General features: G+C 40.7%; 1 protein-coding gene across 2 annotated transcripts in view; it reads left to right on the forward strand.

The window, feature by feature from the left end:
• The window catches only part of LOC139756428 (uncharacterized), a 100,610-nt gene that overhangs the window by 73,593 nt on the left and 13,012 nt on the right, over positions 1 to 14,005 (forward strand). The window lies entirely within an intron of this gene.

A 14,005-nucleotide genomic window follows, 5' to 3' on the forward strand; every position in this document is an offset into this window, starting at 1 on the left:
TGTACATGTGTATATACGTGTATGTCTGTGTGTGTATATATATGTGTACATTGACATGTATAGGTATGTATATCTGCGTGTGTGGACGTGTATGTATATACGTGTGTATGTGGGTAGGTTGGTCCATTCTTTCGTCTGTTTCCTTGCGCTACCTCGCAAACGCGGGAGACAGCGACAAAGCAAAATATATAAAAAAATAAATAATTTATGGATCTGGAGAAGGCATATGATAGAGTTGATAGAGGTGCTCTGTGGAAAGTATTAAGAATATATGGTATGGGAGGCAAGTTGTTAGAAGCAGTGAAAAGTTTTTATCGAGGATGTAAGGCATGTGTACGTGTAGGAAGAGAGGAAAGTTATTGGTTCTCAGTGAATGTTGGTCTGCGGCAGGGGTGTGTGATGTCTCCATGGTTATCTAATTTGTGTATGGATGCGGTTGTTAGGGAGGTGTATACAAGAGTATTGGAAAGAGGGGCAAGTATGCAGTCTGTTGCGGATTAGAGAGCTTGAGAAGTGAGTCAGTTGTTGTTCGCTGATGACACAGCGCTGGTGGCTGATTCGTGTCAGAAACTGCAGAAGCTGGTGACTGAGTTTGGTAAAGTGTGTGAAAGAAGAAAGCTGAGAGTAAATGTGAATAAGAGCAAGGTTATTAGGTACAGTAGGGTTGAGGGACAAGTCAATTGGGAGGTAAGTCTGAATGGAGAAAAACTGGAGGAAGTGAAGTGTTTTAGATATCTGGGAGTGGATTTGGCAGCGGATGGAACCATAGAAGCGGAAGTGAATCATGGGTGGGGGAGGGGGGGGAAAGTTCTGGGAGCGTTGAAGAATGTGTGGAAGTCGAGAACATTATCTCGGAAAGGAAAAATGGCTATGTTTGAAGGAATAGTGGTTACAACAATGTTATATGGTTGCGAGGCATGGGCTATAGATAGAGTTGTGCGGAGCAGGGTGGATGTGCTGGAAATGAGATATCTGAGGACAATATATGGTGTGAGGTGGTTTTATCGAGAAAGTAATAATAGGGTAAGAGAGATGTGTAGTAATAAAAAAGAGTGTGGTTGAGAGAGCAGAAGAGGGTGTTTTGAAATGGTTTGGTCACAAGGAGAGAATGAGTGAGGAAAGATTGACCAAGAGGATATATGTGTCGGAGGTGGAGGGAACGAGGAGAAGAGGGAGACCAAATTGGAGGTGGAAAGATGGAGTGAAAAAGATTTTGTGTGATCGGGGCCTGAACATGCAGGAGGGTGAAAGGAGGGCAAGGAATAGAGTGAGTTGGAGCGATGTGGTATACCGGGGTTGACGTGCTGTCAGTGGATTGAATCAGGGCATGTGAAGCGTCTGGGGTAAACCATGGAAAGCTGTGTAGGTATGTATATTTGCGTGTGTGGACGTATGGATATACATGTGTATGGGGGTGGGTTGGGCCATTTCTTTCGTCTGTTTCCTTGCGCTACCTCGCAAACGTGGGAGACAGCGACAAAGTAAAAAAATATATATATATATATATATATATATATATATATATATATATATATATATATATATATATATATATATATATATATATATATATATTTTTCTTTTTTTTTTTTTATACTTTGTCGCTGTCTCCCGCATTTGCGAGGTAGCGCAAGGAAACAGACGAAAGAAATGGCCCAACCCCCCCCATACACATGTATATACATACGTCCACACACGCAAATATACATACCTACACAGCTTTCCATGGTTTACCCCAGACGCTTCACATGCCCTGCTTCAATCCACTGACAGCACGTCAACCCCGGTATACCACATCGCTCCAATTCACTCTATTCCTTGCCCTCCTTTCACCCTCCTGCATGTTCAGGCCCCGATCATACAAAATCTTTTTCACTCCATCTTTCCACCTCCAATTTGGTCTCCCTCTTCTCCTTGTTCCCTCCACCTCCGACACATATATCCTCTTGGTCAATCTTTCCTCACTCATCCTCTCCATGTGCCCAAACCACTTCAAAACACCCTCTTCTGCTCTCTCAACCACGATCTTTTTATTTCCACACATCTCTCTTACCCTTACGTTACTTACTCGATCAAACCACCTCACACCACACATTGTCCTCAAACATCTCATTTCCAGCACATCCATCCTCCTGCGCACAACTCTATCCATAGCCCACGCCTCGCAACCATACAACATTGTTGGAACCACTATTCCTTCAAACATACCCATTTTTGCTTTCCGAGATAATGTTCTCGACTTCCACACATTCTTCAAGGCCCCCAGGATTTTCGCCCCCTCCCCCACCCTATGATCCACTGCCGCTTTCATGGTTCCATCCGCTGCCAGATCCACTCCCAGATATCTAAAACACTTCACTTCCTCCAGTTTTTCTCCATTCAAACTCACCTCCCAATTGACTTGACCCTCAACCCTACTGTACCTAATAACCTTGCTCTTATTCACATTTACTCTTAACTTTCTTCTTCCACACACTTTTCCAAACTCAGTCACCAGCTTCTGCAGTTTCTCTCATGAATCAGCCACCAGCGCTGTATCATCAGCGAACAACAACTGACTCACTTCCCAAGCTCTCTCATCCCCAACAGACTTCATACTTGCCCCTCTTTCCAAAACTCTTGCATTCACCTCCCTAACAACCCCATCCATAAACAAATTAAACAACCATGGAGACATCACACACCCCTGCCGCAAACCTACATTCACTGAGAACCAATCACTTTCCTCTCTTCCTACACGTACACATGCCTTACATCCTCGATAAAAACTTTTCACTGCTTCTAACAACTTGCCTCCCACACCATATATTCTTAATACCTTCCACAGAGCATCTCTATCAACTCTATCGTATGCCTTCTCCAGATCCATAAATGCTACATACAAATCCATTTGCTTTTCTAAGTATTTCTCACATACATTCTTCAAAGCAAACACCTGATCCACACATCCTCTACCACTTCTGAAACCACACTGCTCTTCCCCAATCTGATGCTCTGTACATGCCTTCACCCTCTCAATCAATACTCTCCCATATAATTTACCAGGAATACTCAACAAACTTATACCTCTGTAATTTGAGCACTCACTCTTATCCCCTTTGCCTTTGTACAATGGCACTATGCACGCATTCCGCCAATCCTCAGGCACCTCACCATGAGTCATACATACATTAAATAACCTTACCAACCAGTCAACAATACAGTCACCCCCTTTTTTAATAAATTCCACTGCAATACCATCCAAACCTGCTGCCTTGCCGGCTTTCATCTTCCGCAAAGCTTTCACTACCTCTTCTCTGTTTACCAAATCATTTTCCCTAACCCTCTCACTTTGCACACCACCTCGACCAAAACACCCTATATCTGCCACTCTATCATCAAACACATTCAACAAACCTTCAAAATACTCACTCCATCTCCTTCTCACATCACCACTACTTGTTATCACCTCCCCACTTGCGCCCTTCACCGAAGTTCCCATTTGCTCCCTTGTCTTACGCACTTTATTTACCTCCTTCCAGAACATCTTTTTATTCTCCCTAAAATTTAATGATACTCTCTCACCCCAACTCTCATTTGCCCTTTTTTTCACCTCTTGCACCTTTCTCTTGACCTCCTGTCTCTTTCTTTTATACATCTCCCACTCAATTGCATTTTTTCCCTGCAAAAATCGTCCAAATGCCTCTCTCTTCTCTTTCACTAATACTCTTACTTCTTCATCCCACCACTCACTACCCTTTCTAATCAACCCACCTCCCACTCTTCTCATGCCACAAGCATCTTTTGCGCAATCCATCACTGATTCCCTAAATACATCCCATTCCTCCCCCATATATATATATATATATATATATATATATATATATATATATATATATATATATATATATATATATATCCCTGGGGATAGGGGAGAAAGAATACTTCCCACGTATTCCCTGCGTGTCGTAGAAGGCGACTAAAAGGGGAGGGAGCGGGTGGCTGGAAACCCTCCCCTTTCTTTTTTTTTTTAATTTTCCAAAAGAAGGAACAAAGCCGGGGGCCAGGTGAGGATATTCCCTCAAAGGCCCAGTCCTCTGTTCTTAACGCTACCTCGCTAATGCAGGAAATGGCGAATAGTATGAAACAAATATATATATATATATATATATATATATATATATATATATATATATATATATATATATATATATACAGGGGATAGGGGATAGAGGAGAAAGAATACTTCCCACGTATTCCCTGCGTGTTGTAGAAGGCGTCTAAATGGGAAGGGAGCAGGGGGGCTGGAAATCCTCCCCCACCCCGGTTTTTTTAATTTTCCAAAAGAAGGGACAGAGAAGGGGGCCAGGTGAGGATATTCCCTCAAAGGTCCAGTCGTCTGTTCTTAACGCAACCTTGCTAATGCGGGAAATGGCGAATAGTATGAAAGAAAAGAAAGAAAAGATATATATATACATATTTTCTTTTTTTATTATTATTATGCTTTGTCACTGTCTCCCGTGTTAGTGAGGTAGCACAGGGAATCAGATGAAAGAATGGCCCAACCCACCCACATACACATTTATATACATACACGTCCACACACGCACATATACATACCTATACATCTCAACGTATACATATATATTCCTATGAGTCCATGGGGAAAATGAAACACGATAAGTTCCCAAGTGCACTTTCGTGTAATAATCACATCATCAGGGGAGACACAAGAGAGAAATATAAGTCAGTTGATATACATCCAAGAGACGAAGCTAGGACGCCATTTGGTAAACATGTGATTGTCCAAACAATGGCGTCCTAGCTTCGTTTCTTCGATGTATATCAACTAACTGTTATATTTCTCTCTTGTATCTCCCCTGATGATGTGATTATTACACGAATGTGCAATTGGGAACTTTTCGTGTTTCATTTTCCCCGTGGACTCATAGGAATATATTTTTTTTTTTTTTTTTTTTTTTTTATACTTTGTCGCTGTCTCCCGCGTTTGCGAGGTAGCGCAAGGAAACAGACGAAAGAAATGGCCCAACCCCCCCCATACACATGTACATACACACGTCCACACACGCAATATACATACCTACACAGCTTTCCATGGTTTACCCCAGACGCTTCACATGCCTTGATTCAATCCACTGACAGCACGTCAACCCCTGTATACCACATCGCTCCAATTCACTCTATTCCTTGCCCTCCTTTCACCCTCCTGCATGTTCAGGCCCCGATCACACAAAATCCTTTTCACTCCATCTTTCCACCTCCAATTTGGTCTCCCTCTTCTCCTCGTTCCCTCCACCTCCGACACATATATCCTCTTGGTCAATCTTTCCTCACTCATTCTCTCCATGTGCCCAAACCACTTCAAAACACCCTCTTCTGCTCTCTCAACCATGCTCTTTTTATTTCCACACATCCCTCTTACCCTTACGTTACTTACTCGATCAAACCACCTCACACCACACATTGTCCTCAAACATCTCATTTCCAGCACATCCATCCTCCTGCGCACAACTCTATCCATAGCCCACGCCTCGCAACCATACAACATTGTTGGAACCACTATTCCTTCAAACATACCCATTTTTGCTTTCCGGGATAATGTTCTCGACTTCCACACATTTTTCAAGGCTCCCAAAATTTTCGCCCCCTCCCCCACCCTATGATCCACTTCCGCTTCCATGGTTCCATCCGCTGACAGATCCACTCCCAGATATCTAAAACACTTCACTTCCTCCAGCCTCTCACCATTCAAACTCACCTCCCAATTGACTTGACCCTCAACCCTACTGTACCTAATAACCTTGCTCTTATTGACATTTACTCTTAACTTTCTTCTTCCACACACTTTACCAAACTCCGTCACCAGCTTCTGCAGTTTCTCACATGAATCCGCCACCAGCGCTGTATCATCAGCGAACAACAACTGACTCACTTCCCAAGCTCTCTCATCCCCAACAGACTTCATACTTGCCCCTCTTTCCAAAACTCTTGCATTTACCTCCCTAACAACCCCATCCATAAACAAATTAAACAACCATGGAGACATATGGAGACATATATATATCCTCTGTTCTTAACGCTACCTCGCTAATGCGGGAAATGGCGAATAGTTTGAAAGAAAAAAAGAAAGATATATATATATATATATATATATATATATATATATATATATATATATATATATATATATATACATATATATATATATATATATATATATATATATATATATATATATACACACACACACAGACATATACATATGTACACATGTGCATAATTCATACTGTCTGCTCTTATTCATTCCCGTCGCCACCCCGCCACACATGAAATAAATACCCCCTCACCTCGCATGTGCACGAGGTAGCACTAGGAAAAAACAACAAAGGCCACATTCGTTCACACTCAGTCTCTATCTGTCATGTATAATGCACCGAAACCACAGCTCCCTTTCCACATCCAGGCTCCACAGAACTTTCCATGGTTTACCCCAGACGCTTCACATGCCCTGCTTTAATCCATTGACAGCACTTCGACCCCAGTATACCACATCGTTCCAATTCACTCTATCCCTTGCACGCCTTTTGACCTTCTGCATGTTCAGGCCCCAATCACTCAAAATCTTTTTCACTCCATCTTTCCACCTCCAATTTGGTCTCCCACTTCTCCTCGTTCCCTCCACCTCTGACACATATATCCTCTTTGTCAATCTTTCCTCGCTCATTTTCTCCATGTGACCAAACCATTTCAAAACACCCTCTTCTGCTCTCTCAACCACTCTCTTTTTATTACCACACACCTCTCTTACCCTTTCATTACTTACTCGATCAAACCACCTCACACAACATATTGTCCTCAAACATCTCATTTCCATCACATCCACCCTCCTCAGCACAACTCTATGTATAGCCCATGCCTCGGAAGGCGAGAACAGTATCTTGGAAAGCAAAAATGGGTATACTTGAAGGAATAGTGGTTCCAACAATGCTACATGGTTGTGAGGCATGGGCTATAGATAGGGTTGTGCGGAGGAGGGTGGATGTGTTGGAAATGAGATGTTTGAGGACAGTATGTGGTGTGAGGTGGTTTGATCAAGTAAGTAATGAAAGGGTGAGATGTGTAGTAATAAAAAGAGTGTGGTTGAGAGAGCATAAGAGGGTGTTTTGAAATGTTTTGGTCACATGGAGAGAATGAGAGAGAGGAAAGATTGACAAAGAGGATATATATGTCAGAGATAGAGGGAACAAGGAGAAGTGGGAAACCAAATTGGAGGTGGAAGAATGGAGTGAAAAAGATTTTAAGCAATCGGGGCCTGAACATGCAGGAAGGTGAAAGGCGTGCAAGGAATAGAGTAAACTGGAATGATGTGGTATACTGGGGTTGACGTGCTGTCAATTGATTGAACCAGGGCATGTGAAGCGTCTGGGGTAAACCATGGAAAGCTTTGTGTGGCCTGGATGTGGAAAGGGAGCTGTGGTTTCAGTGCATTATACATGACAGCTAGAGAATGAGTGTGAATGAATGTGGCCTTTGTTGTCTTTTCCTAGCGCTACCTCGCATTCATGTGGGGGAGGGAGTTGTCATTTTATGTGTGGCGAGGTGGCGATGGGAATGAATAAAGGCAACAAGTATGAATTATGTACATGTGTATGAATGAATAAAGGCAACAAGTATGAATTATGTACATGTGTATATATGTATATGTCTGTGTATGTACATATATGTATACGTTGAAAAGTATAGGTATGTATATGTGTATGTGTGGACATGTATGTATAAACATGTGTATGTGGGTGAGTTGGGCCATTCTTTCGTGTTTCCTTGGATTACCTCGCTAACATGGGAGACAGTGACAAAGTATAATAAATAAAAATATAAATAATAATCTTTCATACATCTCAGTTTTCTGTAGAAGTTTTGTTTCAACTCTGTTGATTTTCTTCTAACTACTTTTATTTTGATTGTATATCTTTCCTTATCTTCTCAGCCCTCCCTACCTAACTCATATCTATTCTTGTAAATTTAAAAATAGTCAGTGGATGTAGTTCTATGCCTCTGTATGGCAAAAGTCAATGTGTGAATGGGATAAAAATGTGTTACATAAAATCTAATATAACCTGTACGGGATCTTTCTATCCTATTTTTCAGTGTCTATAATGTGGATCACCATTTGGACTGGCCTACAGTTCCATGCCACACCTCTGACATATATAATCCACAAAATATCAATGGGCCTTACTTTGTTAACAGGAACATCGACCATTTCACCTATACAAAATATGAAAAATTACAAAATATGGGAAAGAAGAATAGAATTATAAATCAAATCCCAGCAACTAAACTAGCTAAGGTTCTGCCAACTGTGCCAGAGAAAAACTTTAATGTAGTCAGTTCTTTTAGTCACCTTGATTTTATTGTAAATCTTATTATGAATCTACTATATGATTCTCTAGAGCTGATGATCAAACTTTTTCTCACAACTTTCTATTCTCATAAGAATGTCAGATTTGAATAATTATCCTCTACATGTAGGAAACATAAATTCAGGTAATGTAAAACATATATTACCTTTCATCTCCAAATCCTAATCCCTTTCATCATCAGACTTAACCCAACATAAGTCTCCTATGAAGACCCTAAAATAATACAGCAAGAAAGTCATCAGATATGAAAAATTCACTACATGAACATAGAAATAATTTCTCATGATGCTTTTTCATAATTTGTTATATCTTCTCTTCTCTTCAGTACTTACACCTCTCCCCTTTCTTAATTTATTAAGGGACCTAATGACTCTTCTACTCTGTACTGCACTCTCCCTTATCTCTCCTTTCGTAAAACCAATCCTACCTAAGACAGCTCCTAACTACTTAAATTCTCTCACCTCTTCCTGTCTTTCTCACCCTATATACAAAGCAGAATTTAGTACACTTTCCTCTTTCACTCTACATGCTTTTACAAAGTCTATACTTTTTACTCTGTTTCCTTTCAAACACCAGTGCTTTACTTTAATTGCATTTACCTTCAATTGCTTATGCTTACACATATTCTAAAACAAAGTTACAACATTATGCAACTCCTTTTCACTCTCAGTAAACAGCACAGGAACATCTGCAAACAGGCTTGCCACTAGTCACCATATTTCACTGCCAAACTCAATCTCTGCACCCCCTTTCCCCAGTTTTGTTTTCATCTGTCTTATCACTTCATGCACATATATAAATAAAAAAAGCAAAAGGTGAAACCACACAGCCCTGCCTCACACCCACATGTATACCAAAACTTTCATTCAACTCTCTATCCACTACACATGTATTTGCTCCTCTATAGAAAGCTTTCACACTATCCAACAATTGTCCCCCAATCCCATACATCCTTAAAGCATCCCATAAAGCATTCCACTCAACTCTGTCACATGCTTTCTCTGGATCCATGAAAGCTGCATACAACTTCTTACTTCTCACAAATACTTTTTCATGGTCCTCTTTACCACAAAAATCTGATCCACATATACCTACCTTTTCTAAAACCCATTCTGTATTCAGTCACTTCCATAACTGTATCAGTCAACATTCTTGCATACACTTTTCCTGGTATACTTAAGACTTATTCCCCTATAACTGCTAAATACATCCTAAGCACCATTTCCTTTGAATAAAGGAACAACAGTAGCATTCATCCAATCCTTAGGCACAACCTTATGTTTCCATGATAAATCAATTATTAAAAGCATTCACTCTACCACACTTTCTCCTCTGTATTTCAGCATTTCAGCCATAATCCCATCCACTTCCTACCTTCAGCCTCATCATTGCCCTTCTTACCCCCATTTTTACTATGGGCTCTTGCACTTGTATTCTCTTCCTTCCATCTTCCATACCCATGCATGTTATAACTGCTGCCTCCCTTTCTCCCAAATTCATCAGTTCTTCAAAATACCCTTTCCATCTTTCTTTCACTTACTCCTTTTGATTCTTTTGATATTCTTTTGTTGTCTACTAGCAATAATTTAGCTGAACATTTGTTGTGATTCCTTATCAAGAAATACTACATTCACAGTTCATAAATATGGCAGTTGAGGAGATAATTAGTATTCAGTGTTATGAATGGAATTGGTGAAAAGCTTGTGGATTTGTGTACTGAAAAAACTGGCAATTGGGAAAAATGGTTAAAGGTCATTCTTAGGTTACGCATTAATTGATAGGCATGTAAAAGAGACACTTTTGGATGTAAATGTGCAGAGAGGGGCAGCTGGTGGGATGTCTGATCACTATCTTGTGGAGGTGAATGTGAAGATTTGCTCAGGGTTTTCAAAAGAGAGGAGACAATGTAGGGAAAAAGTGAATGGTAAGAGTAAGTGAGCTCGAAAAAGAAACGTGTGAAGAAATACCTGGAGAGATTAAGTGTAGAATGGCAAAGATGAGAGCAAATGAAGTGAGAAAAGTGGGTGAGGAATGGGATGTATAAAAGAATGGTAGGTGCAAGAGATACATGTGGCATGGGAAAAGTGGGAGGTGGGCAGATTAGAAAGGGTTGTGAGTGGTGGGCAGATTAGAAAGGGTAAAGAGTGGAGGAATGAACTAAAGATGCTAGTGAAAGGGAAAAGAGAGGCGTTTGGACAGTGCTTGCAAGGAAGGAGTGCAAATGACTGGGAGATGTATAAGAAAAAATAGCAGGAAGTCAAGAGGAAGGTGCAGGGGATGAAAAAAAAGGACAAATGAGAGTTGGGGTAAGAGAGTATCACTGAGTGTGGATTTGGAAATGAATGGAACCATGGAAGTGAAACTGAGTCATAGGGTAGGGGAGGGGGAGTGAAGGTTCTGGGAGCGATGAAGAATGTGTTGAAAGAGAGAACATTATCTTGGAGAGCAAAAATGGGTATGTTTGAAGGAATAGTAGTTCAAACAATATCATATGGTTGCGAAGCATGGTGTATAGATAGGGTTGTGTGGAGGATGGTGCTTGAGTTGGAAATGAAACTTTTTGAGGACATTATGTTGTGTGAGGTGGTTTGATCCAGAAAGTAAGTAATGGGCAACAGAGTTGTGTGGCAATAAAAAGAGAGTGGTTAAGAGACCAGAAGTGTGTGTTGAAACAGTTTGGACATATGGAGTGAATGAGTGGAGAAATATTGACAAAGAGGATATTGTACCAGAGGCAGAGGGAACAAGGAGAAGCAGATCAAACTGGAAGTGGAAGGATGGAGCAATCAAGGCCTGAATACGCAGGAAGATAAAAGGCGTACACGGAAGAGTGAATTGGAACGATGTGGTATACTAGGGTCGACATGCCATCAATGGACTGAACTAGGGAATGTGAAATGTCTGGAGTAAACCATGGACAGGTCTGTGAGGCCTAGATGTGGATAGGGGGCTATGGTTTCGGTGCATTCCATGACAGCTTAAAAATGAGAGTGAGCTGAAAATGAGAGTAAGAAAATGTGGCATTTCTCATCTGTTTCCTGGCGCTACCTCACTGATACTGGGGGTGGCAATGCTGTTTCCTATGGGGAGGGGTAGTACTGGGAATGGATGAAGGCATGCAAGTATGAATATGTACATTATATATGTATATGAATGTGTAGGTATTGTATGAATATGTACATGTCTATACATGTATATGAGTGTATGCATATACTCATGTAGGAAATACACGCATTTCATCCATACCCATGTTATTTCTGTCATTTGCCTAATCTGGCATTTTACCACTTATCAACACCTTTATGTGTAATTATACTTATTTAGACTAATCTGTCTGACATGGAGCATTTTTTTTCCAATAATAATAGCTGAAAGAGGAGGAGGAGGGGAGGGATTTGGAAAAGTATAAGGATAATTGAAAATATTAGTGTAAAAATTACCAAAATCAAAGAATATAGGACCTAACTATGTTCCCCTAGTACACATAATCTTATAAAGTATCAGAGAAGCAATATACCAAAAACAGCTTGGGATATGAAATGGAAAGTGGTGAGGATCATGAATATAGGATAAAATACTGAGTTAACTTACTGTGACCATACGTGAATTATAAAAGAAAAAAAAATCAAGACAAACGTATCCAAACCCCTAACAACATCTCAAGCTGACGAGATTTTTCTCCAAATATAATAGGATTCCAGTAGGATTGGTGAAATTCACCCAGAATGCTGTAGGAGACCCAGTCTACTAATAACTTAGATAATCATGGCATTCTATACCGAAATTCAAGGGAATTCATTAGTCGATTTACTATAGTAATGCAGACGTATTTCCCACATTCCCGACCTTAACGTACTCCTCTTACAATTTGGTTTAGGGGAAGTCCATGCTTCCCAGGGAAACCACAGTGTACTAGCCTCCTTCACGGATTCAGAAAGGATTCCATCCATCATCGACTGTATCTCCTACAATGATAACAAGTACATTTACACAATCCTCCAGCAATTCTCTCGGTTTTCGCTATGTGTGTTCATGGTTTTACGGCCATCGACCTATGAGGACCCTATTAGGCTTGATATTTTCACTGTTTAGGGACGTTCAACACTTCATATGGAACTTCTTCAACTGATTAACCCTAAGGAAATCTGAGATTAATTGGTCGAGTGCCTTCTGCAGAGGCAAATGATATATTTCACCAATCCTAATACAATTCTTTTGGATTCCGTTTAGACCAACGTCATGTTTTCCACAGATTTGCACTCGTGTGACTGTAAAGATACCCAGTTTGTTGATTAAATTTGTTTACATAAGAAGTTTGTTGCTTTTCTAAATATATTTTAATGATTTATGATCAACCGAAAATTATAAAAAAAAAAAATGCATTAGAAATCCACTGAATTTGAAATGAATTACGGCAGGGTCAGTGAAATAGACCTGTAACACTGTAAAAAGACTAGTCAGCGAAGGAAACATGGAGTGTTACTTTTTTTTCTTTTTTATGAATTATTTACCATTATGTTTCGTAATCTCTATACCACTCAAAGCAGACCAATGCTGTGACGTCATACCTCAACAGATCTAAGATATGGGATGCCAGTGCTAGACGCTGAGTTATGATCCATGTAGGGATCGCCGGGAGAGATGAACAAAGTATTGGGAAACAAGTTGGGAACTATACTGGAAAAGGCTGCATCATACCCTGTAGAGGTCAGGAAGGATCGAGGAAAAGAAGCTAGGTATGAACGGGGGAGTCAGACAACAAGCAGGATGGTATACTTAAGAGGGGAGGTGGGTTTCCAATAGCGCTGATGGCGAGATTGAATGAGGTTTGGAATTTCTGTAAATTGAAAGCCGATTGCCTGAGCTTCAGAGCTTTCGGTTTTGATTACCTACAGGGAGTCTGCGTTAAAAGTTTGGACTGAATGACCAACATGTGATGAAAAAGACAATGAAACCGAGGGTCTGGCGCCAGAAATGAAGAGGGGCCGGGGGATGAGGTTTGATCATATAGGGTGTGGTTTGGGTCTGTCAAAGGTACCGGGACACCATGTTCCAAAAGTATGTCATCACTGGAGAAGCTAGAGCAGGTACAGGGACTATAGCAGAGTATGGGTTAGGGGAAACTAAGGATGAGAACAGTAAACAGAGCCGTTGATGATTCATTGGATCCTTTCTGAAGAGACTAAACAAGCCTTTCCGGGTACGACAGGTGGGTGGCTTAGTACTTTACGCTCTGTGGTCTTACCTTTATCTGTCAGCCAGTTGAGAATTGCAATCTCTGTGTCGTGCGGGCCGGAACAGAACTAAGATGGAGGGGCTTCTTACTGATCCAGGCCATGTGAGTCCAAAATCGAAAGCACCCTTCGATGAGCCCACTTAGCAAGTTGTGGAACAAATGATTATGTCTAGCATTAAGTTTTGGGAAAGAGACCCTCCTACCTATCAAAGAACCATATATAGTCTTCGCAAGGAGCACGTTCAAAGGGGCTTCTATTTCCGGTGGAATCGACGCTTCGGATTATGAAGTTCTAGGAAAAAGGGAGCAACATCTTTCAAACCAATATGCCAAGTAACCACGTACC

This window comes from Panulirus ornatus, chromosome 21 (assembly GCF_036320965.1).
Source record: "Panulirus ornatus isolate Po-2019 chromosome 21, ASM3632096v1, whole genome shotgun sequence".
Lineage (NCBI taxonomy): Eukaryota > Metazoa > Arthropoda > Malacostraca > Decapoda > Palinuridae > Panulirus > Panulirus ornatus.